At 46.7% G+C, this 13,437-nt stretch overlaps 1 pseudogene; it reads right to left on the bottom strand.

The window, feature by feature from the left end:
• Positions 1 to 6,154: 6,154 nt before the first annotated feature.
• LOC102276150 (olfactory receptor 5AP2-like) lies at positions 6,155 to 7,106 on the bottom strand (annotated as a pseudogene).
• Between the last annotated feature and the right edge of the window lie 6,331 nt (positions 7,107 to 13,437).

The raw sequence follows: 13,437 nt of genomic DNA, 5'->3' as shown, positions 1-13,437 counted from the left end.
AATTTAAGTCTGAATTTGGCAATAAGGAGTTCATGATCTGAGCCACAGTCAGGTCCCGGTCTTGTTTCTGCTGACTCTTAGAGTTTCTCCATCTTTGACTGCAAAGAATATAATCAATCTGATCTCAGTATTGACCATCTGGTGATGTCCATGTGTAGAGTCGTCTCTTGTGTTGTTGGAAGAGGGTGTTTGCTATGACCAGTGCGTTCTCTTGGCAGACTCTATTAGCCTTTGCCCTGCTTCATTCTGTATTCCAAGGCCAAATTTGCATCTTACTCCAGGTGTTTCTTAACTTCTTACTTTTGCATTCTAGTCCCCTATAATGAAAAGGACATCTTTTTTCACTGTTAGTTCCAGAAGGTCTTGTAGGTCTCCACAGAACCATTCAACTTCAACTTCTTCAACATTACTGGTTGGGGCATAGACTTGGATTACTGTGATATTGAATGGTTTGCCTTGGAAACGAACAGAGATCATTCTGTCATTTTTGAGACTGCATCCAAGTACTGCATTTCAGACTCTTTGGTTGACCATGATGGTTACTCCATTTCTTCTAAGGGATTCTTGCCCACAGTAGTAGATATAATGGTCATCTGAGTTAAATTCACCCATTCCAGTCCATTTTAGTTTGGTGATTTCCAAAATGTCAATATTCACTCTTGCCATCTCTTGTTTGACCATTTCCAATTTGCCTTGATTCATGGACCTAACATTCCAGGTTCCTATGTATTATTGCTCTTCACAGCATTGGACTTTACTTCCATCACCAGTCAAATCCACAACTGGATGTTGTTTTTGCTTTGTCTTTGTCTCTTCATTCTTTCTGGAGTTATTTCTCCACTGATCTCCAGTAGCATATTGGGCACCTACTGACCTGAGGAGTTCATCTTTCAGTTTCCTATCTTTTTGCCTTTTCACACTGTTCATTGGGTTCTCAAGGCAAGAATGCTGAAGTGGTTTGCCATTCCCTTCTCCAGTAGACCACATTTTGTCAGAACTCTCCACCACGACCTGTCCGTCTTGGGTGGCCCTACACGGCATGGCTCATAGTTTCATTGCACTCAAGCTTTTGTTTATGCCCTCCAAGAGGCTATTTCCCAGTCCTGTGTAAGTTCTGGCGGCTCTGCGGTGGGGTTAATGGTGACCTGCCCCAAGAGGGCTCATGGCACACCCAGGTGTGCTGCCCCCAGAGCCCCCGCCTGTGCAGCAGGCCACTGCTGACCTGGACCTCCGCAGGAGACGCTCAAACACAGTTCTGGCTTGGTGTCTGGTGGGTATGGGGTTTGATTCCAAACGCGATTTCGCCTCTCCTACTGTCTTGCTGGGGCTTCTCCTTTGCCCTTGGATGTGGGGTGTCTTTTTCTGGTGGGATCCAACCTTCTCCTGTGGACGGCTGTTCAGCAGCGAGCTGTAATTTTGGAGTTCTCGCAGGAGACGGTGAGCACACGTCCTTCTACTCCGCCATCTTGGAGTCTCCCATGCAGGTCAGGAAGACTGGGACAATTTTTTAATTCGATGCCAAATTGTTCCCCAACGTAGTCAGTCCAATTTACAGAAAACCATCACAGATTCGGATCTGGTAGTTCTGGGGTGGGGTCACAGATTCTCCATTTCTCAAAAGCTTGCAGGTGATGATGAGGCCACTGGTCCAAGGAAAACGAGCATGTAGAGGCCCGTCCACTCATTGATGGGGAAAACCTGTCAAGTGTCTACAACGTGCCAGGCAGTGTACTAGACTTGAAGACACAATGGTGAATGGGACAGGACACCACTTTGCCACTCCTCAGGTTGAAAGTATAAATATTTGTTCAACATTTGTATTGTTGAAGTGGATAGCAACGGATCGTCTATTATTTTAAAATTGTACCCTAGAGTCATATTACATGCCCACTTAACTTGTACTTTCTGTTTTCTGACTTTCATGTTTTCAAAATGCTTTTCTTTTTTGTGATTTCTCATTCTCTCTTGAGGAATGCAGGTGTTTGTACGAACCCAATCCTGGGTGATACATTACACGGTTTAAACTTGGATAAAGTTCTTCTTAGTAAATATTGCTGAATTGTGCCTTAATTTTGTTTTTTTATTTATATATTTTCCTTTATCACCGAGTCGTCATTTATTTTTTCTAATGCATTTTCTCTTTTTTTGTTAAATTGGAGTATAATTGCTTTACAGCCTGGTATTATTTTCTGCTGAACAGCGAAGTATAGCTCTTGGTATACATATACTCCCTCTTTCCTGAGCCCCCCACCTCCACCATCCCTCCCCTCCAGGTCATCACAGAGCTTGAGCTGAGCTCTGTCTGATACACAGCACCTTCCCACCAGCTATCTGTTTTACATATGGTAATGTGTGCTTCAGAGTAGAATGCACAGGGCTATTAACTAAGGCTTGGACTTCTTTATGTTTAAAAGCCTCAGAACAAAAGAGTAGTCATTAAAGCCTTCATTGGTATTCATCTGTATTCTTGGCCTTTGGTGTGTATTTATTATGTAATTTTAAGGAAATTTGCCCCACAGATAATATTTTATTTTTAGTTAAATTTAAATTTTGCATATATATTGTCACATTTAAGCCTTGTCTAAGAAGCATGTGCTTCCCAGGTGGCTCAGTGGTAGAGAATCTGCCTGCCAATGCAGGAAACGCAAGTTCGATCCCTGGGTGGGGAAGATCCCCTGGAGGAGGAAATGGCAACCCACTCCAGTATTCTTGCCTGGAAAATCCCATGGACAGAGGAGCCTGGCGGGTTGCAGTCCATGGGGTCACAAAAGAGTCAGATGCGACTTAGTGACTAAGCAACAGCAGTGTATACATGTCCTGTGCTATAGTTTTAGAGTTCAAGAGGACTATGACCTCCAAATTCAGGCAACAGTCAGCTAGCTGGTCTCAGAGTTAGTTTTACTGCTTGTCAGTTGCACTATCATGAACTTAGTGTGATTCAAAAAAGATTCAGCAGAGGTAGTTCAGCACAGTCAAAGGATGTTCAAACATTTCCACCCTAAGAAACAGGCTTCCCTGGTGGCTCAGCTGGTAAAGAATCTGCCTGGAATGCAGGAGACTCTGGTTTGATTCCTGGGTCAGGAAGATCCCCTGGAGAAGGGAGAGGCTACCCACTCTAGTATCCTTGGGCTTCCCTGGTGGCTCAGAGGTAATGAATCCTCCTGCAACGTGGGAAACCTGGGCTCGATCCCTGGGTTGGGAAGGTCCCCCTGGAGGAGGGCATGGCAACCCACTCCAGTATTCTTCCCTGGAGAATCTCCATGGACAGAGGAGCCTGGTGGGCTACAGTCCATGGGGTCGCAAAGAGTTGGACACGACTGAGCAACTAAGCACACACCGTAAGTCCACCTCAACTGTGTAGACGCACGAGTTAGCCGGCAGTTTATTTCAGATTTAATCTGGTGATGTTTTAGAACTCTGTATGGATGATGGTGTAATCAACTGCATGGTTGGCCAGTGAGAGGCAAAGCTAGGTGCTCATAAAATCTCATTTAGTTTTCCTATGTCTGGACTAGGAAGGTTGTATTTCCCAGTCTCTTTTGCAGTTATCTTAAGGCCATAAGTGGTTGAATTGATGTGAGCCAACCTCGGGCCAGGTTACTGAAAGCACTCTTCATGACCTTCTTGATCGTTTCCCTCAGTATTAAAATCTTGGCAGACACTTTGAGATTGAGATGATGGCGCTGTCGAATGAAAGAGGCTCGAATACTGATGGGTGGACAAAGGTTGCCCTGGAGAGTCCCTGGTCTGTCTCCAGTCTAGTGCAGGAAGAAGCCTTTGTGGTGTTGAGTTGCCTTGTGGGGCTTCTTTGTTACTGTAGCGTAAACTATCTGACTACTACATGCTCTGACTTTTCATCTAGGTAGGGCCTACCACACTTGTTGTGCCTAATTGCCTCCTGTATATTTTTACAGCTGAGTGAATTAAAGTAAGTTTTAACAAGTCTTTTCACCCTAATGTTCTAGTCCTGACCTTAGTTGGTGTCCTGTACTGAAAATGTGCTTTATTAGTTAAAGGAATGTAGAACATAGGAGGAATTTAGTAAATACTTATTTTCTGGAGGGAGACAAAAGTAAGAAATCTTCATACTTAGCTTGCCTGAAAGGAATTTTTAATGAGTCATTTTTAGAATAAAATGTCAAAATTGAACACGTTCATTAAGTAAGTTTTGTAAAATTTTTTTTTTTTGTAAAATTTTTGAGAAAGATAGAAAAAGGTTTTCCCGTTGTGCTACGACTCTAATACACTCACCATTTACACTTCTGTGCGCTCCTCCCAGGGTTTTTCTACTCATTTTTATCTCATAGTCACCATTACACAGATGTTCTGACCTGCTGCTTTCCGTGTATTCTGTCATCTTCACAAGCGTAACACTGGCTACATCGTAATCCATCGGGGGTGGGGAAATCTCTTAATTGGTTTTCTCCTTTGGACATTTGTTGCTGTTGTTGCTAACAAGTCCGACTCTTTGTGTTTGTGACCCCGAGGACTGCAGCATGCCAGGCTCCCTGTCCTTCACTATCTCCTGGAGTTTGCTCAAACCCATGTCCATTGAGTCGGTGATACCATCCAACCATCTCATCCTCTGTCGTCCCCTTCTCCTCCTGCCCTCAATCTTTCCCAGCATCAGGGTCTTTTCCAATGAATCGGCTCTTTGCATCAGGTGGCCAAAGGACTGAAGTATTTGAACATTCAGGTTTCTTCTAGTTTCTCGCTTTGAAAAGTGATGCTGTGATAAATCTATTTGCATAGTAAGATTTGGGCTTCCCAGATGGCACCCCCTGCCAAGGCAGGAGACTTAAGAGACGCTGCTTCAGTTCCTGGGTTGGGAAGATCCCCTGGAGGAAGGCATGGCAACCCACTCCAGTATTATTGCCTGGAGAATCCCAAGGACAGAGGAGCCTGGTGGGCTGTGGTCTATAGGGTTGCAAAGAGTCAGACACAACTGAAGCATCTTAGCATGCACGCATAGTAAGATTTCCTGTATTTAGAATTACATCCTTAAGATAAACCTGAAAAAAGGTTACTGATGATCCCCAAATCTAGAGTGAGGCCCACACAGGCCAGATGACGTCTTGGCCTTAGTTTAAGAGATTAGCTTCAAGTCAACTGTTCAGCCTTGAATTGAGTCAGGTTCGGCTTCTTCATTTGTGTGTTCTCTGGAACACATGCACTCACCATATTACAGGTATACTTAAAGATATTTAGGTCAAATATATGTATGTGTATATATATTTGTATGTATATGGCAGGAGTCGTCCTCTATATCTTCTCTGCCCTGGCTGCCTATCTACCTGCTGCCCTCGTCCTCACCTCCTACGGCCTGATCTTGCTGGCCATTGGGAGGATGCGCTCAGCAGCTGGGAAGGAGTATATGTGTATATATATACATATATATATGTATACATATATATACTTGAGTCCCTCTCCTAAAGCACAGCATCTTATATAATACTATGATTGCATTGATCTCCCTCTCTCTCTCTCACTCACACACACAGACCCCTGAGAATTCTGAGACATAGACTTTCCGCTAGAAAACAGATGTATGAGGAAAGTGAGGAGAGTTCTCTCCTCATACTGAGGTTTTATTTAATGGGACAGCTTATAAATGCAGCAGCAGTAAGATGCAAAGACACTTCTGACCTGGTTCTCTTTCCTTTAGGAGCAGGAGGAAAGCATGAGTCACTGGAGCCTACCCCACGTCACTAAACCTGGGGAAAACCAGAAGATTGTGCTGCCCCTGGTCTGAGGTTCCCTGGGAGTCATGATGAGCCACCAATAAGAGACTTGACTTGTGACCGTGGTGTAATTGAAATATCTGGTTTTGATGCGGACATCCTGACGCCGAAGTCTCCCTCTCTCATCAGCTGTGTGGCTTCAGGAAGCTAATTCACTTTTACTGAGTCACATACCCTTCATTTGTAAAGTGAGGTCATCTCCACACGGCTCCCTCACAAATGGTGGCAAAGATTCAATATGGGAATGGGTACTGAGTTACTTTAAAGCTGAAGTGCTCTGCACCAAGTATGGTATCTGTGTTTCTCTCTTACTTCTACCACCTCCTTCAAAGTCAGGCTTCTCTTGGTCAGATCAATTCTTCGTGTGATTTGGAAGATGCTATGCCTTCCTCATTCCAGCAGCCTTGCAGGGCTCAGCAGGGAAAGATATTGACCTGGAGCTTCCTCTGCAGGGCCTTCTTCACCTCCTTGTTGCGGAGGCTCTAGATGACGGGGGTGAGCATGGGGGTTATGATGGTGCAGCAGACAGACACGACCTGGCCACTGGTGTCATCGGTGGATCCATGAGGCTGGACGTAGGTGAAATCACGGTGCTGTGGAAGGTGGCAATGGCCAGGAAGTGGGAGGCACACGTGGAGAGGGCCTTCTCCTTCCCAGCTGCTGAGCGCATCCTCCCAATGGCCAGCAAGATCAGGCCGTAGGAGGTGAGGACGAGGGCAGCAGGTAGTAGGTAGCCAGGGCAGAGAAGATATAGAGGACCACTCCTGCCGTGGCTGTGTTGGCACAGGCCCGGCAGAGAAGGGGTTGGATGTCACAGAAGTAGTGCAGTACCTGGTTGGGCCCACAGAAAGGCAGGGCAAAGACATCCCCAGTCTCGATAGCAGAATTAGTGCCACCGAAAGCGAGGAAGCAGCCACCAGCTGGAGACAGGTGCCCCGGTCATGACGGAGCCGTAGTGGAGAGGTGGGCAGGTGGCCGTGCAGCGGTCGCAGGCCATGGAAGCCAGCAGGAAGCTCTCAGCTGTGGCGTGCATCACAAAGAAGGTCATCTGGACCACACAGCCCTTGAAGGGGATGGACCTGTCAGAGGCCAGAAAGTCGACCAGCAGCCTGGGTGTGACCACAGAGGAGTAGCAGATATCAAGGAAAGAGGACGCTGAGAAAGAATCCACGGGACTGTGGAGGCGGGAGTCCATGAGGATGAGCGCCACCATCCCCAGGTTTCCCACCACGCTCATGACATAGATGAGCAGGAAGCCTCCAGAGAGAAGCTTCTGGAGGTCTGGGTCACTAGAGAATCCCCACAAGATGAGCCGGGTGACAGGGGTGTAGTTTCCAGCGGCAGGGCTAGTTCTCCAGGCGTCATCTGCAGAGGTGGCAACCAACCATCACTTAGACAGTATTACTGAGCGTGCCCATCCGTGCAAGGTACAGTGAGGACGAATACCAAGTGGGTATAATCTGCTTCAAGAAGAAATGGAGGGACTTCCCTGGTGGCCCAGTGGCTAAGACTTCACGTTTCCAAGGCCGGGGGTCTGGTTTTGCATCCTGGTCAGGGAACTAGATCCCACAGGCTGCAAGGAACATAGAGTACAGTCAGACAAGTAGATAAATATTATAAAAAGGAAGAGCAGGAAGTATCATGCATAGTGGACAGGAGCTGGGCTGTGAAGCCAGACAGACCCGAGTCTTGATTCTGACAATGGCACTGACCAGCTGTGTCTGCTTGGATAAGCTGCATCCATGAGCCTGATTTTTCTCCCCTATGAAATAGAGAAGGTACATCTATTCAGGATTTCTCTGTGGCCTTGATAAAAAAAAAATGAATTGTGAAGTCCTCTGAATATCTGGAGTGAAGTAAACAATGAATCTGAGGTCACGTCGCAGTTCTCCGGTGATGCGTCTACACGTACAGGTCGCAATACGGAGCACTGAGAGTCAGGGTCCCGGGGGCAGAATCCTGTCCCAGGGCTCAACCTTGATGCTTCCTTCCCTGTATCCCAGTTTCTTTACCAGTTGAAAAATACCAGGTATTTTTCATATTCTCTCTCCCTTTTCTAACTCTCTTGGTTGAAGGCCGTACTTTTGCCCAAATGAAAATGTCCATGAGTCTCTGGTCCAGTGAATATTATTGGTTTTCCTTTTCTCTCCTGGGATGACAGCTGGATTCCCTGGACCCTCAAACACAGGCACACGGTCGCATCTAGTATTAGGTTTCAGCTGAGTTCCTTGATCCTGCTTTCCAATAAATGAAACTTCTTGGTCCTCATCCCCAGCTCCTCACCTCTTATCATCATCCCCCGGCCCAGACAGGCTAGGTTCCCTCCTAACTTACTACGCCCATCCCCAGCTCCGAGATGAGCACTTGATTCCTTCAGAGGCTCTTCTATAATAACTCTCAGTCACGATGACCTTGACTAACAGCCTTGCAGACGAGTTCTGAGGTTCTCCAGATTTCCTCTGTGAGCGTGAGGCATCATCTCTCAGCCCTGTGAGCCAGCCTCCCTCGCCCTGGTCGTTCCTGTTCTGTGTGCTGTTGCAAGCTGGAGGTTGAACTTGACTCACACGGATGTACTTAGACTCTATTAACAGGGCTTGGTCAATGTTTCCAAGTCTTCCTCCTGCCCCTTACTGTTTTTTATTTTTTTTTGCCCTCTATCACATTGTGGCTTCTGAGAGCAGAGGCTGCTCTAAGTTTTGTATTTATCAAGTGAATAGCAAATATTTGAACAATTACTGTTACCCATATTTGAACAATTGATGTTGTTCAATAGTATTCAAACAACTACTCTTCGAAAGAGCATCAAACGTGGCTTGGGTCATTTAGGATCTTGAAATATTGTTGAGAGACAAACTGACTCTCATGACACAGAAGTGAGTTTGCCTGGTGACCACTTCGCAGTAGGAATCCTTGTAAGTGGCCCGCAAGGTATTCAGGAAGGGGAGGGACAGGGCTGGACACTGAACAGCGCTGAACCTGGGGTCGATGGAGGAGATGAGGCTGTGCGACAGCCTGGAAGTGGGAGTTACCCTCCTCGGTAAACATTTACTGGGCAAAGTGCATTGCCAAGAGGGACTCTGAGCTGCAGTTTTCTAAGTTTCTATTTGGACGGGAAGACAATATGTGTCAGTATATTTAGCACACTTCTGGAAACAGGGTAGACACATTAACTTTCTTTTTTTTTTTTGACACATTAACTTTCATCCCACCCTAAGTTAGATTATGAACATGTAGTGAGTTGGGGGCTGGAAGGGATGGTCTCAGACCCCTGAAGGCAGTGGGGTCTCAGGAAATGCTTACAGGCTGGCAGAGTAGGGGGTGGGGTGCGTCCAGATTTGGGGGAGAGGAAGGAGGAGAGAACAGGCGACCTCAGCTCTCTGAACCAGCTCTGGTGGGGGAACTCAGTAGGACTTCCGATGGACAATCACCCACCTCAGCGGGCGGTGCCCCCACCTGGCACAGCTCCAGTGGGAACTCAGGATCCTCCCCACCAGGCACTCGGGGGATTCCAGGACTCACGTCCACTCCAGCCCGTGTCTTTGGGGTTCTCTCTAGAGCTGTTCCTGGACTCAGAGCTGATGGCAGGCACCCGGCTCAGGGGAACAGGGAGCGGCCCTCAGGACTGAAGCCGAGGCCGCCTCCGCTCCTGCCAGTTCATCAGCTGGCTCTGCCCCTCAGGACCCCAGGTGCTGTGGCGGCTCAGAGCTCAGGGAGGCCCTGAAACACACCGGGCCCACCTCCTGTCCTGGGACTGCGGGCGGGTCAGTCTAGGGCAGAAGGGATGATGCCCTGCAGAATCTGGTCACTTGGTTTGGTCTTGAGGAAAAGGAAGTTAGGGTCTCCTTGAGGAGCTGGTGCTGGTAGTTCCACCTTGGCTGCAGGGAGACTCAGAAGGAGAGGTGGGAGCCATCCAGCCTCCTCCCTGGACTCTGAATTCTGGGTGAAGGGATTGTTGTCTTGCCCCTGTGGGGGCTTTCTGGAATCTGGAGGCCAGTTTTCCCAGCTATTGTACTGAAGGGCCCAGGGGGCCTTGGCTGGACACTGAGGACCTGCCCTGGGCTCCAACCCTGGAGGACGAGTTGGTGACGCTGAACCCCACGGAGAGTGAGTCTAGGGCGGGTCAGGCCGTGCTGAGCCCCTTTCCTTGCTGTTCTGTGTCCCAGCCGTGGTGGAGCCCTGAGGGGGTGGGCACCCTGGGGCAGGCATCCTGGGGCCTGACCCTCTCTGGGAAGTTCTCCTGGCATCAGCCACCAGGAACTCATCTAAGGAGGCGCTGGGAGCCTTGTCAACAGAATGGGTGGTTTATTTATATTAGCAATTTAGAAAATTGTATTTTCAGAAACAAAGCTAGCATTTAAGCACAGGAAATGCCAATGGGTGTAAGGAGGAGCCAAGGGAATGGTTAACCAGGAGCAAAAATGCATTCGGATCATCTCCCAGCTGTGGTTTTCCCCCTCTTTTCCTCTCTCTGACTCTGCTTTGTGGGTGGTGGGGAGAGGGCCTCCTCTCTATTTGTCAGCTGACACTGCTCCCCTGAGCCTGTCCCTTGATGGCTCAGCTGAGGCTCCTGGAGTAGGGGTGGTGGAGGTTCTGGAATCATGAGTGTTTGAACTGAAGAGAAGTACAGAGCATCTGGCCCTGTGAACTCCTGGCTGAGATGTGATGGTGCAGCGGAGCTCTGAGTCAGGCCTGGATTTCCCAGTGGGAAGACCAGGAGCAAAGTCTAGGCATCAACGTGAAAAAGAGGACACGTGCGGTCATAAGATGAAGTAGCAGGAAATGATAAAACATAGGGATTTTCTTTAAAATTATCTGAGTGTATGCATAGGGAAAAATATAGAGGACATTTTGGACAGAATTGACAAATCAAAATCTGAACTGTGGATTAGATAGCAGTACTGTATCACTGCACAGTGTCCCAGTTTTGATAACTGTATGGGCTATTCCCAGGAACTTCTCACTGAAGTATTGAGTGATAACGGTTTTGAGTGAATTATATTCGTTAATATTTTATGTGGAGTAGGAAATGGCAACTGACTCCAGGATTCTTGCCTGGAAAATTCCATGGACAGTGGAGCCTGGCAGGTTACAGTCCATGGGGTTGCAGAGTCGGACATGACTGAGCACACACATGCACACATTAATATTTTATATAGGTATTATGTACATGTATGTATATATGTACAAATATGTATATGTGATGGTGCAAAATATAAACAGTTGGTGAGTCTAAAGGGTACATAGATTTCCTGTATGATTCTTGCAACTTTAAAAATTATGTTAAAATACATTATAATTATAACAGATTATATTAAAAGTTCAGAGAAGGCAATGGCACCCCACTCCAGTACTCTTGCCCGGAAAATCCCATGGGCGGAGGAACCTGGTAGGCTGCAGTCCATGGGGTTGCTAAGAGTCAGACATGACTGAGAGACTTCACTTTCACTTTTCACTTTCATGCATTGGAGAAGGCAATGGCAACCCACTCCAGTGTTCTTGCCTGGAGAATCCCAGGGACGGGGGAGCCTGTTGGGCTGCCGTCTATGGGGTCGCACAGAGTCGGACATGACTGAAGCGACTTAGCAGCAGCAGCAGCATATTAAAAGTTAAAATGTGAGTGGGAAGAGTGCTGATGGTGGAGATACTATAAATTGTTAATTGTTGAAGCTGGATGAGAGGTAAATCTCAGTTAATTTATCATACTGTCTGATTTGCACATGTTTGAACCTTGGAATCCTAATTTTGTTTTTCAAATTGAAATATATTTGACCTATCGCATTGTGTCAATTTAAGGTGTTGTTACTGTTGAGTCTCTAAGTCGTGTCTGACTCCTTGCGACCCCATGGACTGCCGCACACTGGGCTTCTCTGTCCTTCATTATCTCCCCAAATTTTCTCAAATTCATGACCATTGAGTCAGTGCCATGTCATCCCCTTTTGCCTTCTTATCCTCCTGCCCTCAATCTTTCCCAGCATCACGTGGCCGAAGTATTGGAGCATTAGAACATTTAGATTTCTTCTAATTTTTTGTTTTCAAAGATGATGCTGTGATAAGCCTATTTATATAGTAAGATTTTCTAAAGTTAGAGTAACATCCTTGAGATAGATGTGAAAAAAATCCTTTGCATGATCCAAACATCTCAGAATGAAGCCAACTCTCTCCAGGTTAAGAATTTGCATTAGTTTAAGAGCATGCCATCCAGTCCAGCATTCAACCTTAAATTAGGTCAAGTTCAGCGTCTTCATTTCTGTGATTCTCTAAAACACATATACTCATCATAATACATGCACATTTAAAGATGCTTAGGCCAAATATAACTTTTTGGAGTCAGTATCCTAAGGCACAGTCTCTTATATAATGCTGTAACTGCTTAGATCTCCTCCCTCACATTCACACATACATACTTCTGGCTAGGAAGCAGGGGTGTGAGGAGAGTTCTCTCTTGACCCTGAGGTTTATTTAATGGGACAGCTTATCAAATGCAGCAGCAGGAAAATGCAAAGGACACTTCTGACCTGGTCTTCTTTCCTTTAGGAGCAGAAGGAAAGCATGAGTCACTGGAGCCTACCCCACGTCACTAAACCTGGGGAAAACCAGAAGATTGTGCTGCCCCTGGTCTGAGGTTCCCTGGGAGTCATGATGAGCCACCAATAAGAGACTTGACTTGTGATCGTGGTGTAATTGAAATATCTGGTTTTGATGCGGACATCCTGACGCTGAAGTCTCCCTCTCTCATCAGCTGTGTGGCTTCAGGAAGCTAATTCACTTTTACTGAGTCACATACCCTTCATTTGTAAAATGAGGTCATCTCCACACGGCTCCCTCACAAATGGTGGCAAAGATTCAATATGGGAATGGGTACTGAGTTACTCTAAAGCTGCAGTGCTCTGCACCAAGTACGGTATTTGTGTTTCTCTCTTACTTCTACCACCTCCTCCAAAACCAGGCTGTTCTTGGTCAGATCAATTCTTCATGTGATTTGGAAGATGCTATGCTTTCCTGGTCCCATCACTTCATGGCAAATAGATGGGGAAACAGTGGAAACAGAGACAGAGTTATTTTTGGGGGGCTCCAAAATCACTGCAGATGGTGACTGCAGCCATGAAATTAAAAGACGCTTGCTCCTTGGAAGAAAAGCTATGACCAACCTAGACAGCTTATTAAAAAGCAGAGACATTACTTTGTCAACAAAGGTCCATGTAGTCAAAGCTATGGTTTTTCTAGTAGTCATGTATGGATGTGAGAGTTGGACTATAAAGAAAGCTAAGCACCAAATTATTGATGCTTTTGAACTGTGGTGTTGGGGAAGACTCTTGAGAGTCCCTTGGGCTGCAAGGAGATCCAACCAGTCCATCCTGAAGGAAATCAGTCTTGAATATTCATTGGAAGGACTGATGCTGAAGCTGAAACTCCAATCCTTTGGCCACATGAGGCGAAGAACTGACTCATTAGAAAAGACCCTGATGCTGGGAAAGACTGAAGGCGGGAGAAGAAGGGGACGCAGGATGAGATAGTTGGATAGCATCACCAACTCAATGGGCATGAGTTTAAGCAAGCTCCGGGAGTTGGTGATGGACAGGGAGGCCTGGCGTGCTGCAGTCCATGAGGTTGCAAATAGTTGAACATGACCGAGCGACTGAACTGACTGATGACTGAACTGACTGATGCCTTCTTCATTCCAATAGCCTTGCAGGGC

Source organism: Bos mutus, chromosome 15, assembly GCF_027580195.1.
Source record: "Bos mutus isolate GX-2022 chromosome 15, NWIPB_WYAK_1.1, whole genome shotgun sequence".
In the NCBI taxonomy this organism is placed as follows: Eukaryota; Metazoa; Chordata; class Mammalia; order Artiodactyla; family Bovidae; genus Bos; species Bos mutus.
Note: the sequence above shows the minus strand (reverse complement) of the source record. Positions and strands in the feature narration are given on the sequence as shown.